Source organism: Bufo bufo, chromosome 1 (genome assembly GCF_905171765.1).
Source record: "Bufo bufo chromosome 1, aBufBuf1.1, whole genome shotgun sequence".
Classification (NCBI taxonomy): domain Eukaryota; kingdom Metazoa; phylum Chordata; class Amphibia; order Anura; family Bufonidae; genus Bufo; species Bufo bufo.
This window is the reverse complement of record NC_053389.1, coordinates 508,435,103-508,448,662: the sequence shown is the minus strand read 5'-3', so window position 1 is coordinate 508,448,662 and position 13,560 is coordinate 508,435,103. Positions and strand designations below refer to the sequence as shown.

General features: G+C 46.3%; 1 protein-coding gene across 2 annotated transcripts in view; it reads left to right on the top strand.

Annotated features, from left to right (window-relative positions):
* Nucleotides 1-9,570: 9,570 nt before the first annotated feature.
* The window catches only part of IMMP2L (inner mitochondrial membrane peptidase subunit 2), a 1,418,140-nt gene continuing 1,414,150 nt past the window's right edge, over nucleotides 9,571-13,560 (top strand). For both annotated transcript variants that reach the window (XM_040411005.1, XM_040411012.1), the window contains exon 1: nucleotides 9,571-9,644. The gene's annotated coding sequence lies outside the window, so the exon portion shown is untranslated. The remainder of the gene's footprint in view (nucleotides 9,645-13,560) is intronic.

Genomic DNA, 13,560 nt, shown 5'->3' with positions numbered 1-13,560 from the left:
CTGTGGATGACACATAGCATAAGATGCTATATATGTGTCATCCACAGATCCCCCCCATAACTGTCATACACAGATCCTCATAACAGTGCCATCCAGAGATCCCCCATAAGTGTCACCCACAGATCCCCCATAAGTGTCACCCACAGATCCCCCATAAGTGTCACCCACAGATCCCCCATAAGTGTCACCCACAGATCCCCCATAAGTGTCACCCACAGATCCCCCATAACAGTGCGCCATCCACAGATCCCCCATAACAGTGCGCCATCCACAGATCCCCCATAACAGTGCGCCATCCACAGATCCCCCATAACAGTGCCATCCACAGACCACAATTAGTTCAAAACCCACCAAAGCACACCTTTTGGTTCAAAATATTTTTTTTCTTATTTTCCTCCTCAAAAACCTAGGTGCGTCTTATAGGGCGAAAAATACGGTATATATATATTTTTTACAAGCATTGTTCTTTGTCACAGATTTATACTGGGCACCAGATCACAATTTAGAGCATGTGCACACAGTAATGTCAGTCCACAAGAAAAAACTTCACATTAACTGATGCTATAATATTTCCTTTCGCTTTTAACCACCTCAGCTCCCCTAGCTTAAACCCCCTTAATGACCAGACCACTTTTTACAATTCTGCACTACACTACTTTCACGGTTTATTGCTCGGTCATACAACTTACCACCCAAATAAATTTTACCTCCTTTTCTTCTCACTAATAAAGCTTTCATTTGGTGGTATTTCATTGCTGCTGACATTTTTAGTTTTTTTGATATTAATCGAAATTGACCAAAATTTTTACAAAAAAATGACATTTTTCACTTTCTGTTGTAAAATTTTTCAAATATAACTAAGTTTCTATATACATTTTCTCTAAATTTATTGTTCCATATGTCTTTGATAAACAAAAATGCAATAAGTGTATATTTATTGGTTTGGGTAAAAGTTATAGCGTTTACAAACTATGGTGCAAAAATGTGAATTTACGCACTTTGACTTTCTGAGCACCTGTCATGATTCCTGAGGTTCTACAATGCCCAGACAGTAGAAACACCCCACAAATGACCCCATTTCGGAAAGTAGACACCCTAAGGTATTCGCTGATGGGCATAGTGAGTTCATGGAAGTTTTTATTTTTTGTCACAAGTTAGCGGAAAATTATTATTATATTTTTTTTTCTTACAAAGTCTCATATTCCACTAACTTGTGACAAAAAATAAAAGTTTACATGAACTCACCATACCCCTCACGGAATACCTTGGGGTGTCTTCTTTCCAAAATGGGGTCACTTGTGGGGTATTTATACTGCCCTGGCATTTTAGGGGCCCTAAAGCGTGAGAAGTAGTTTGGAATTCAAATGCTTAAAAAATGGCCTGTGAAATTGTAAAGATACTCTTTGGAATTTGGGCCCCTTTGCGCATCTTGGCTGCAAAAAAGTGTCACACATGTGGTATCAACGTACTCAGGAGAAGTAGGGCAATGTGTTTTGGGGTGTATTTTTTCATATACCCATGCTGGGTAAGATAAATATCTCTGTAAAAGACTTTTCCCATTTTTTTATACAAAGTTGTCATTTTACAGAGATATTTCTCTCACCCAGGATGGGTATATGTAAAAATACACCCCAAAACACATTGCCCTACTTCTCCTGAGTACGGCGATACCACATGTGTGACACTTTTTTGCAGCCAAGATGCGCAAAGGGCCCCTAAAATGCCAGGGCAGTATAAATACCCCACAAGTGACCCCATTTTGGAAAGAAGACACCCCAAGGTATTCCGTGAGGGGCATGGCGAGTTCATAGAAGATATTTTTTTTTTGGCACAAGTTAGCGGAAATAGATTTTCTTACAAAGTCTCCCTTTCCGCTAACTTGTGACAAAAAGTTCAATCTTTCATGGACTCAATATGCCCCTCAGCGAATACTTTGGGGTGTCTTCTTTCCAAAATGGGGTCATTTGTGGGGTGTTTGTACTGCCCTGGCATTTGAGGGTCTCCGCAATCATTACATGTATGGCCAGCATTAGGAGTTTCTGCTATTCTCCTTAGGCCTCATGCACACGACCGTTGTTTGGGTCCGCATCCGAGCCGTTTTGGCGGCTCGGATGCGGACCCATTCATTTCAATGGGGCCGCAAAAGATGCGGACAGCACTCCGTGTGCTGTCCGCATCCGTGGCTCCGTTCCGCGGCCCCGCTAAAAAAATATAACATGTCCTATTCTTGTCCGCGCTTTTCGGACAAGAATAGGCATTTATATTGCCAGCGCCCGTTCCGTTCCGCAAATTGCGTAAGTCAACACGGGCGCCTTCCGTTTTTTGCGCATCCGCGGTTGGCGGACCACAAAAAACGGCATGGTCGTGTGCATGAGGCCTTATATTGAGCATTCGGGTAATGAGATTTTTTTTTTTCGTTTACGGTGTTTTTGCAGTGATCTGAAAAAAAAATTATTTCTGACACTGCGGTGGGCGGACTGAATGCAAGTGTGAGCACAAGATCAGGCCTGATCGGACGAACACTGCGTTTTTTGTAGAGCCTAAGGTGACCCTAATGTACTGATATAGATCTGATTACTATTACTATATTACTATATAGTACTAGTGCTGATTAGCGACAGCGATGACGCTAATCAGCGACTAATCAGTGACTGCGGTGGGCGCTAACTACCTAATAAGTGGCTAACTAATTGGCGGTGATAAGGGACCCTTAGGCCCCATTCACACGTCCGCAATTCTGTTCCGCATTTTGCGGAACGGAATTACGGACCCATTCATTTCTATGGGGACAGACTTTGTCCCGCTCGGATCCGGAATTGCGGATCTGCACTTCCGGGTCCGCACTTAAAAATATAGAACATGTCCAAAGCACATTGCCGGTGTCCGTGTTTTGCGGATTTGCAAAACACATATGGACGTCTGAATGGAGCCTTACAGGGGGGTGATCAATGACAGGGGGGTGATCAGGGAGTCTATATGGGGTGATCAAGGGATAATAAGTGACAGGGGGGGGTGTAGTGTAGTGTGGTGCTATTTACAGAGCTGCCTGTGTCCTCTGGTGGTCGATCCAAGCAAAAGGGACCACCAGAGGACCAGGTAGCAGGTATATCAGACGCTGTTAACAAAACAGCGTCTGATATACCTTTCTGGGGTTAAAAAAAAATCGGATCTACAGCTTGCCAGCGAATGATCGCCGCTGGCAGGCTGTAGATCAGCTCGTTTACCTTCCGATCCTGTGAACGCGCGCTCCTGTGTGCGCGCGTTCACAGGAAATCTCGCGTCTCGCGAGATGACGCGCCGATGCGTCAACGAGGAATAACCCGGCCGCCCGCAGGACGCATCCCTGCGTTAGGTGGTCGGGAGCTGGTTAAATATGTATATGAAGACCCCAGCTTGCTTTTGTTTGGTGTTCTGAATTTATGAAAATTTCCAATAATCACTGTAGTGACAGAGGAGACTCAGTTATGTTGTCTGGTCTAGTAACTCGTGACCCATGTATTTTATGAAAACATTATGCAAAAAGTAGCCAATCATCATTATCATTTGGAACCGGACCATAGTTCGGGAAATGGTTTTTACAGTAGAAATTGATTTATGAAGTTATTGAGCAAAGTCTTGCAAGACTTCATGAAATAATAACCTTGGCTAATCAGAGCCAATACATTCTAATACTGTACAGAGCACTGTACTGTACAGTGTCTCCCTCCCCCCTGTGCTGCTGCCACCAATGGGTAGAGAGGGGCGGAGGAGGGGAGGGCGCACTGCACCACCAATAATGGGACTTTTCCTGGGTCCAGACTTTAAGCAGCAGGTTACAAAGAGCGGCGCCCAAGGATGTCCCAGCACCTACTATTATTCCTGGGCGCCGCTCCGTTCGCCCGCTGTGCGCCTGTGCCCCATTACCGTCTCCTGCAGTCCTGCTCCATATGCTAACTAGTGCGGCACCTGAGGGGTTAACTGCCGCTGATCTGCTGCTAGTACCCGCCTCCTGTGTAAAGGGTTAATTATCATTGGTGGCGCAGTGCCCACTCCCCCCCTCCAGTATTATAATCATTGGTGGCAGTGGCCACAGAGTCCCCTCCCCTCCTCCTCATTGGTGGTGCAGTGGCAGCTTCTGATTGGAGCCCCAGCTGTGTAAGCCTGGGGCTCCGATCGGTTACCATGGCAGCCAGGACGCTACTGAAGCCCTGGCTGCCATGGTAATCTCTCTGCTGCTGTGTGCACAGGGCAGCAGGGAGAGTGTGAAGTCCTATTCACCCTTATAGAGCTCTATCAGGGTGAATAGGACAAGGGATGAAAAGATCCCAGGATAGAAATTAAATAATAAAAAGTAAAAAAAAAACAAAAAAAACACCAAAATAAATCACCCCCTTTCCCAATTTTACATATAAAATATATAAACAATAAACAAACAAACAAAGATTACTTTGATCAATACCACATTGTCCCTGTATAAGCTTACCTATGAGGCCAGGGGCATTCCAGAAAAATTTGAGAAGATCTGGGGGGTATGGATTAACGCCAATACGGTTGAGTTGTGAAGTGGAATGTTTCAGTTCGAGAACGTGTCACTGTCGGTGTGTATGCATGGAATCAGACGCTGTGAGTAATTCTTTTTGACTATGGTTAATAGGGTCTTCACCCATATGATCTTATATTTGGGAATTTATCGTGTCCATATTGTTCCCATAGTATTGTGGCCCTTTGTGACATTGTCTGATGGGTATGTATGTTCATTGCTAACTCTTACCGGGTATGTCCCCGATGGTTTTTGTTTCTGTCTGTAACAAAGATTTAAAATTTATAAATAAAGCCTTTTAAAAAAAACAAACAAACAAACAAACAAACATCGCCACGTCCGAAAAGTCCAAACTATTAAAATATTTAAAAAATCTGCGCGATTCGCCATTTTTAAAAATGCGAAATGCACGTGGCTTTTTTGTTTAATTTTTTTCAAATGGTATCGAGTATCGCAATACTTTTTTATGGTATTAAAACCAAATAAAAATTTTGGTATCGCAACAACTCTACCTCTTACAGGTTTCTGTTTTATGGACTTCACTATTTTCCATTATAACCATGTTATAACGGAAAGCCATAACGGAATACATAACTGTGATGTGAACAAGCCCTTAGGCCTCATTCACACATACGTGGATTTTCACGGACCACAGTCCGTGAAAACCCGGCCTGCAGAGTGCACGGCGTCACCGGTTGCTATGATGCTGTGCGCTTCGTGCCGCCGCTGTACAGTAATACAATCAAAGAAAATAATGCACTATAATAGATGCAACATAACATATGGACTAAGCCCTCACTCTATTGATAAAATCTGAGACACTTGGCCAATACATTTTGATCAAAACACATCTAAGCCCACCTACCAAGCGACAAGGTGGTCTCAGTTCAGGCGCCTGAACTAAAGCCTCTTTCACACTTGCGTTGTCCGGATCCGTCGTGCACTCCATTTTCCGGAGGTGCCCGCCGGATCGTAACACTGCAAGTGAACTGAAAGCATTTGAAGACGGATCCGTCTTCAAAACACGTTCAGTGTTACTATGGCACCCAGGACGCTATTAAAGTCCTGGCTGCCATAGTAGTAGTGGGGAGCGGAGGAGCAGTATACTTACCGTCCGTGTGGCTTCCGGGGCGCTCCAGAATGACGTCAGAGCGCCCCATGCGCATGGATGACGTGATCCATGCGATCACGTCATCGATACGCGTGGGGCGCCCTGACGTCATTCTGTAGCGCCCCGGGAGCCGCACGGACGGTAAGTATACTGCTCCCCTCTACACTTTACCATGGCAAACAGGACTTTAGTGTCCTGGCAGCCATGGTAACCATTCAGAAAAAGCTAAACGTCGGATCCGGTAATGCGCTGAAACGACGTTTAGCTTAAGGCCGGATCCGGATTAATGCCTTTCAATGGGCATTAATTCCGGATCCGGCCTTGCGGCAAGTGTTCAGGATTTTTGACCGGAGCAAAAAGCTCAGCATGCTGCGGTATTTTCTCCGGCCAAAAAATGTTCCGGTCCGGAACTGAAGACATCATGAACGGATTTCTCTCCATTCAGAATGCATGGGGATAATCTTGATCAGGATTCTTCCGGCATAGAGCCCCGACGACGGAACTCTATGCCGGAACACAACAACGCAAGTGTGAAAGAGCCCTAACACCATCTTGTCACTCGGTAGGTGGGCTTAGGGTACTTTCACACTAGCGTTTTTCTTTTCCGGCATAGAGTTCCGTCACAGGGGCTCTATACTGGAAAATAGCTGATCAGTTTTATCCTAATGCATTCTGAATGGAGAGTAATCCGTTCAGGATGCATCAGGATGTCTTCAGTTCAGTCATTTTGACTGATCAGGCAAAAGATAAAACTGCAGCATGCTACGGTTTTATCTCCGGCGAAAAAAAACTGAAGACTTGCCTGAATGCCGGCATTTTTCCCCATAGGAATGTATTAGTGCCATATTCGGCATTCAAAATACCGGGATGCCGGATCCGTCCTTCCAGCCTGCGCAGACCGGTAAAAATGTGAAAAAAAAAATACATGACGGATCCATCTGTCAGCATGACAAGAGGAGAGACGGATCCGTTCTTGCAATGCATTTGTGAGACGGAGTGCATTATTTTCTGTGACTGTATAAATGTAGCCATGCACATCCACAACATTCATTATATCGTGCAGGATGTTTTAGAAAATAAAACTTTCCGTGATTCGCTGTACAGTAATTCACTTGTATGATCTATACGAGTATATTACTGTACAGCGGTGACAGCACGAAGCGCACGGCATCATAGCAACCAATGAAGCCGTGCACTCTACAGGACAGGTTTTCGTGGTCTGTGAAAATTCACATATGTGTGAATGAGGCTTGTCTGTTACGTAAATACCCTAGTATTTACCCCTATAATCTACATAGGCACCCCTTTGGTATTCAGATATGCAACTTAGATATACTTGGCACCCAGGTCCCTAACCAGCTTAGGTAATAGCCAGCTATTGCCCGATGCCCCACTCACATAAGCACCCTGCCTAATGCTCGACGTGTTTCACTGCAGGTGAAACCCCACAACTCATCAGGAGCCAGCAAGAGCTAACTGGACATAGTCCAAACTAATAAGATCTGCTTCAGTGAGCAGCGTGCCTGTACTACACTGCCATCGCAGCCCATACATTCTAATACTGTACTGAGACAGATGTCCGTACAGTATTATTCACAAGTTTTGAACAAAGCGACTTCAGAGTAAGCATCCGAAGCTCGTTTCGCACAACTCCAGACACCACAGTAGAGCAATGCATCTAATGATGCAACAGTGCAAGAAAAATGCACTCAATTATGTCACCGAACAAGAATAATGCACAAAATGACATCACAGTTCAAAAAAAAAAAAAGCCAGTGATGTCACAGTACATAAAACACACCATGATATCAGTACAAGACTAATGCACACGATGATGTCACAGTACGGGAATAATGCAAACATGAACGTCTTTGGCGAGACAAACCCTTCAAAAAGAAGGGGACGTGCTGTAGTAGCCATTTGCACTGCTAGAAAATCCCGCCACTGTGTAGAGTACGTATGCAGCGCAGGTCACCGTGTAGAGTACGTATGCAGCGCAGGTCACCGTGTAGAGTGCATATGCAGCGCAGGTCACCGTGTAGAGTACATATGCAGCGCAGGTCACTGTGTAGAGTATGTATGCAGCGCAGGTCACCGTGTAGAGTATGTATGCAGCGCAGGTCACCGTGTAGAGTATGTATGCAGCGCAGGTCACCGTGTAGAGTATGTATGCAGCGCAGGTCACCGTGTAGAGTATGTATGCAGCGCAGGTCACCGTGTAGAGTATGTATGCAGCGCAGGTCACCGTGTAGAGTACGTATGCAGCGCAGGTCACCGTGTAGAGTGCGTATGCAGCGCAGGTCACCGTGTAGAGTACGTATGCAGCGCAGGTCACCGTGTAGAGTACGTATGCAGCGCAGGACACCGTGTAGAGTACGTATGCAGCGCAGGACACCGTGTAGAGTATGTATGCAGCGCAGGACACCGTGTAGAGTATGTATGCAGCGCAGGACACCGTGTAGAGTATGTATGCAGCGCAGGACACCGTGTAGAGTATGTATGCAGCGCAGGACACCGTGTAGAGTATGTATGCAGCGCAGGACACCGTGTAGAGTATGTATGCAGCGCAGGACACCGTGTAGAGTATGTATGCAGCGCAGGACACCGTGTAGAGTATGTATGCAGCGCAGGACACCGTGTAGAGTATGTATGCAGCGCAGGACACCGTGTAGAGTATGTATGCAGCGCAGGACACCGTGTAGAGTATGTATGCAGCGCAGGACACCGTGTAGAGTATGTATGCAGCGCAGGACACCGTGTAGAGTATGTATGCAGCGCAGGTCACTGTGTAGAGTATGTATGCAGCGCAGGACACCGTGTAGAGTATGTATGCAGCGCAGGACACCGTGTAGAGTATGTATGCAGCGCAGGACACCGTGTAGAGTATGTATGCAGCGCAGGACACCGTGTAGAGTATGTATGCAGCGCAGGTCACCGTGTAGAGTATGTATGCAGAGCAGGTCACCGTGTAGAGTATGTATGCAGAGCAGGTCACCGTGTAGAGTATGTATGCAGAGCAGGTCACCGTGTAGAGTATGTATGCAGAGCAGGTCACCGTGTAGAGTATGTATGCAGCGCAGATCACCGTGTAAAGTATGTATGCAGCGCAGGTCACTCTGTAGACTAGAGTATGTATGCAGCGCAGCTCACCGTGTAGAGTATGTATGCAGCGCAGGTCACCGTGTAGAGTATGTATGCAGCGCAGGTCACTGTGTAGAGTATGTATGCAGCGCAGGTCACTGTGTAGAGTATGTAGACAGCGCAGGTCACCGTGTAGAGTATGTATGCAGCGCAGGTCACTGTGTAGAGTATGTATGCAGCGCAGGTCACTGTGTAGAGTATGTAGACAGCGCAGGTCACCGTGTAGAGTATGTATGCAGCGCAGGACACCGTGTAGAGTATGTATGCAGCGCAGGACACCGTGTAGAGTATGTATGCAGAGCAGGTCACCGTGTAGAGTATGTATGCAGAGCAGGTCACCGTGTAGAGTATGTATGCAGAGCAGGTCACCGTGTAGAGTATGTATGCAGAGCAGGTCACCGTGTAGAGTATGTATGCAGCGCAGGTCACCGTGTAGAGTATGTATGCAGCGCAGGTCACCGTGTAGAGTATGTATGCAGCGCAGGTCACCGTGTAGAGTATGTATGCAGCGCAGGTCACCGTGTAGAGTATGTATGCAGCGCAGGTCACCGTGTAGAGTATGTATGCAGCGCAGGTCACCGTGTAGAGTATGTATGCAGCGCAGGTCACCGTGTAGAGTATGTATGCAGCGCAGGTCACCGTGTAGAGTATGTATGCAGCGCAGGTCACTGTGTAGAGTACGCATGCAGCGCAGGTCGCACGCAGGACCGCTGACTAGTACTTCTACCCCGCCACTAATATCCGCAGCACACGGCCCCGCCCACACTGACTGCTCGCTTCCGCCCCGCACTCTGGTAGGCTCCGCCCTCTAGTGACAGCGCGCACTGTGCACATGGTGAGAGAGCCTGACCCGGGAAACAGGAAGACAGGCAGGTAATGTCTCACTGCTGCCTACGGGCTGCTCATGGTCACAGTGAAATAAGCACTGCCCTGTTGAGTCACATGCTGTGCTGTCTGCTCTATACACGTTACCGGGCTGTGTGTTCCGGGGCCGGTCATACACATCTGCTGTGTATGGAGGTCTTATACCGCTATTCCAGTGTATTGTGCCCCTCCTAAATGACTGCAGGCAAAAAGCCATGTGGTTGCCCATAGCAACCTGTCAGGTTCTGGCTGCAGTACAAAGAAGCCTAACACATGGGCACTAGTACACACTTATGTTATCCCACTATAGAGAGGCTCATGTTAGTCAGAAAAAGCCATCACAGTACAGGGATAATGCACACAGTGATGTCACAACACAGGAATAAGGCTACTTTCACACTAGTCTGGAAGTTTTCCGGTATTGAGTTCCATCCTAGGGGCTCAATACCGGGAAAAAATGCTTCAGTTTTACCCTAATGCATTCTGAATGGAGAGCAATCCGTTCAGCAAGCATCAGGATGTCTTCAGTTCAGCCCCTCTTACAGTATCTGGCTGGAGAAAATACCGCATACATGCTGCAGTATTTTCTCCAGCCAATATTCCGAAACACTTGCCGGATCCGGCATTCATTTCCATTGAAATGTATTAATGCCGGATCCGTATGACACTGGAGAGACGGATCCTGTATTTCAATGCATTTGTCAGACGGATCCGGAAACAAATGCTATCCGTTTGCATATGGATTTCCGGATCCGGCAGGTACTGCCTGCCGGAATTTTCTAACGCAAGTGTGAACGTACCCTAATACACAATACAGGAATAATGCACACAGTGATGTCACAATACAAGAATAATGCAAATAGTGATGTCACATTACAAGGTAAATGCACACTGTGATGTCACAATACTGTACATGGATAATGCATGCAGTAATGTCACAATACAGGCATAATGTATGCAGTGATGACACATGGATTATAGTAACATAAGGGGTAATTTATCAAACTGGTGTAAACTAGAACTGGCTTAGTTGCCCCTAGTAACCAATCAGATTCCACCTTTCATTTTAGAAAATGAAAGGAGGAATGTGATTGGTTGCTATGGGCAACTAAGGCAGTTCTAGTTTACACCAGTTTGATAAATGACCCCAATAGTTTTTAAAGGGAACCGGTCATGTTGAACATGGTGGTTGAGCTGCAGATTGTAGGTTATAGAGCAGGAGGAGCTGAGCAGATTGATATATAGTCTTTGGGATAAGATTCAGTATAACTTATAATTTATACATGTAAATTCCTGCTCATTCCGGGCTTTGAAGACAAGGAGACGGTCCTATCAGTGACTGAGTGACTGACAGCCTTCCCTCTATGACTGTGTATACAGAGATAGCTGTCAGTCACTGACTGAAGACAAGGAGACATTCCTATCAGTGATGACAGCCTTCCCTCTATGACTGTGTATACAGAGATAACTGTCAGTCACTGACTGAAGACAAGGAGACGGCCCTATCAGTGACTGACAGCCTTCCCTCTATGACTGTGTATACAGAGATCGCTGACAGTCACTGACTGATGACAAGGAGACGGTCCTATCAGTGATAACGGCCTCCCCTTTCTGACTGTGTATACAGAGATATCTGTCAGTCACTGACTGAAGACAAGGAGACAGTCTTATCAGTGAAAACAGCCTCCCCTTTATGATTGTGTATGCAGAGAGAGTTGTCAGTCACTGACTGAAGACAAGGAGACGGTCCTATCAGTGACTGACAGCCTTCCATCTATGACTGTGTATACAGCGATAGCTGTCAGTCACTGACTGAAGACAAAGAGACGGTCCTATCAGTGACTGACAGCCTTCCCTCTATGACTGTGTATACAGAGATAGCTGTCAGTCACTGACTGAAGTCAAGGAGACGGTCCTATCAGTGATGACAGCCTTCCCTCTATGACTGTGTATACAGAGATAGCTGTCAGTCACTGACTGAAGACAAGGAGACTGCCCTATAAGTGACTGACAGCCTTCCCTCTATGACTGTGTATACAGAGATAGCTGTCAGTCACTGACTGAAGATAAGGAGATGATCCTATCAGTGACTGACAGCCTTCCCTCTATGAGTGTGTATACAGAGAGAGCTGTCAGTTACTGACCGAAGACAAGAAGACGGTCCTATCAGTGACTGACAGCCTTCCCTCTATGACTGTGTATACAGAGATAGCTGTCAGTCACTGACTGAAGATAAGGAGATGGTCCTATCAGTGACTGACAGTCTTCCCTCTATGACTGTGTATACAGAGATAGATGTCAGTCACTGACTGAAGACAAGAAGACGGTCCTATCAGTGACTGACAGCCTTCCCTCTATGACTGTGTATACAGAGATAGCTGTCAGTCACTGACTGAAGACAAGGAGACGGCCCTATCAGTGACTGACAGCCTTCCCTCTATGACTGTGTATACAGATATAGCTGTCAATCACTGACTGAAGACAAGGAGACGGTGCTATCAGTGACTGACAGCCTCCCCTCTATGACTGTGTATACAGAGATAGATGTCAGTCACTGACTGAAGACAAGGAGACAGTCCTATCAGTGATGACAACCTTCCCTCTATGACTGTGTATACAGAGAGAGCTGTCAGTCACTGACCGAAGACAAGGAGACGGTCCTATCAATGACTGACAGCCTCCCCTCTATGACTGTGTATACAGAGATAGCTGTCAGTGACTGACTGAAGACAAGGAGACAGTCCTATCAGTGATGACAACCTTCCCTCTATGACTGTGTATACAGAGAGAGCTGTCAGTCACTGACCGAAGACAAGGAGACGGTCCTATCAATGACTGACAGCCTCCCCTCTATGACTGTGTATACAGAGATAGCTGTCAGTGACTGACTGAAGACAAGGAGACTGTCCTATCAGTGACTGACAGCCTTCCCTCTATGACTGTGTATATACAGATAGCTGTCAGTCACTGACTGAAGACAAGGAGACGGTCCTATCAGTGACTGACAGCCTTCCCTCTATGACTGTGTATACAGAGATAGTTGTCAGTCACTGACTGAAGACAAAGAGGAGGACCTATCAGTGATGACAGCCTTTCCTCTATGACTGTGTATACAGAGATAGCTGTCAGTCACTGACTGATGACAAGGAGACGGTCCTATCAGTGACTGACAGCCTTCCCTCTATGACTGTGTATACAGAGATAGCTGTCAGTCACTGACTGAAGACAAGGAGACGGTCCTATCAGTGATGACAGCCTTCCCTCTATGACTGTGTATACAGAGATAGCTGTCAGTCACTGACTGATGCCAAGGAGACGGTCCTATCAGTGATGACAGCCTTCCATCTATGACTGTGTATACAGAGATCGCTGACAGTCACTGACTGAAGACAAGGAGACGGTCCTATCAGTGACTGACAGCCTTCCCTCTATGACTGTGTATACAGAGATAGCTGTCAGTCACTGACTGAAGACAAGGAGACGGTCCTATCAATGACTGACAGCCTTCCCTCTATAACTGTGTATACAGAGAGAGCTGTCAGTCACTGACTGAAGACAAGGAGGATGTCTTATCAGTGACTGACCGCCTTCCCTCTATGACTGTGTATACAGAGATAGCTGTCAGTCACTGACTGAATACAAGGAGACGGTCCTATCAGTGACTGACAACCTTCTCTCCATGCCTGTTTATACAGAGAGAGCTGTCAGTCACTGACTGAAGACAAGAAGACAGTCCTATCAGTGACTGACAGCCTTCCCTCTATGACTGTGTATACAGAGATAGCTGTTAGTCACTGACTGAAGACAAGGAGGAGGTCCTATTAGTGACTGACAGCCTTCCCTCTATGACTGTGTATACAGAGATAGTTGTCAGTCACTGACTGAAGATAAGGAGATGATCCTATCAGTGACTGACAGCCTTCTC